Source organism: Cebus imitator, unplaced genomic scaffold, assembly GCF_001604975.1.
Source record: "Cebus imitator isolate Cc_AM_T3 unplaced genomic scaffold, Cebus_imitator-1.0 Scaffold76, whole genome shotgun sequence".
Taxonomy (NCBI): domain Eukaryota; kingdom Metazoa; phylum Chordata; class Mammalia; order Primates; family Cebidae; genus Cebus; species Cebus imitator.
In genome coordinates, this window is record NW_016107391.1 from 1953383 (window position 1) to 1954998 (window position 1616).

General features: G+C 43.1%; 1 long non-coding RNA gene across 1 annotated transcript in view; it reads left to right on the forward strand.

Moving 5' to 3' along the window:
- The window catches only part of LOC108307093, a 7854-nt gene that overhangs the window by 989 nt on the left and 5249 nt on the right, over positions 1-1616 (forward strand). The gene's annotated exons all lie outside the window — the stretch shown is intronic.

The following is a 1616-nucleotide window of genomic DNA, read 5'->3' on the forward strand; positions in this document are numbered from 1 at the left end:
AGTAGAGACAGGGTTTCACCATGTTGACCAGGATGGTCTCCATCTCTTGACCTTGTGATCCACCCGCCTCGGCCTCCCAAAGTGCTGGGATTACAGGCGTGAGCCACTGCGCCTGGCCCCCCGGCTTATTAAAGACAAAGATTGGAACAACCTAAATATCCGTCAGTCAGGGACTGATTGAATAGTTTTCTCATCTGTAAAATGGAATGCAATACAGCTACTAAAAAGGAACCAGTTCCATAAACGGATAAGAGGACCACCACAATAGTTAGATAAATTTTAAAAAGCAAGATACAGAACTCTGTGTATAAAATGTGTGCTGAAACATGAGGATCAGGAGGTAAGAATAAATATATGTTCCTGTATGCATAGACTATTTCTAGAAGGATATTAAACAGGTCGCATTGATCTCCTTGGGGGAAGGGAGCTAAAAGGCAGCAAGTGGGGGGAGTCTTCCTTTTTATGGCGTATCCTTTTGATATTGTTTTGGTTTCTTTATTCTCTGTGATGCATTATATATATTAAACAATTTTAATTATCCTATATATATAGAGAGAGAAAGAGACATTTTATTACAAGGAATTGGCTGATATTATTGTCGGAGTTGGCAAGGCAATTCTGAAGTCCATAGGTCAGGCTGTGATGAAGGCAAATGGGAACTCTTGGGTATGAACTGAAGCTGCTGTCCACAGGAAGAATTTTTTCTTCTGGGAAACCTCAGCTCTTCTCTTCTAAGGCCTTTCAACTGATTGAATCAGGCCCACATAGATTATTTTGGACAATCTCTTATTTATTTCCCTCCCTCCTTTCCTTCCTTTTTTCCTTTCCCTTCCCTTTTCCTTCCCTTTCCCTTCCCTTTCCCTTCCTTTTTCCTTTCCTTTTCCCCTCCCTTCCCTTTGCTTTCCCCTCTCCTCCCCTTCCCTTTTACCTTCCCCTTCCCCTTCCCTCCCCTTCTCTCCCTTTCCCTTTCCCCTTTCCCTTTCCCTTCCCCTTTCCCTTCCTCTTCCCTCCCCTTCCCCTTCCCTTCCCTTTATTTTTTTGAGACAGAGTTTCACTCTGTCACCCAGGCTGTAGTGTCGTGATCTCGGCTGACTGCAACCTTCACCTCCTGGGTTCAAGCAGTCCTCCCACCTCAGCCTCCCAAGTAGCTGGGACCACAGGCATGTGCCACCATGCCCAGCTAATTTTTTGTATTTTTTCTAGAGATAGAGTTTCACTATGTTGCCCAGGCTGGTGTTGAACTCCTAGACTCCAACAATCCACCTGTCTTGGTCCCCCAGAGTGCTGGGATTACAGGTGTGAACCCCCATGCTTGGCCTCTATTTCCTAAAGTTAACTGACTATAGACTTTAATCATATCTACGAAATAACCTTCACAGCAACAACTAAATTACTGTTTGATTGAATAACTGAGGACTGTATCCTAGACAAGTTAACATGTAAAACTGACCCTCAACCTGTATTAGTCATTCTTCACTGCATGACAAATTATTCTAAAATTTAGTGCCTTAAAACAACAACATTATCTTAAAGTCGCTGCAGGTCAGGAATCTAGGTGCGGTTTAGCTGGGTCTTCCCCCGCCCCCTACTTTTTTTTTTTTTTTTTTTTTTTTTTT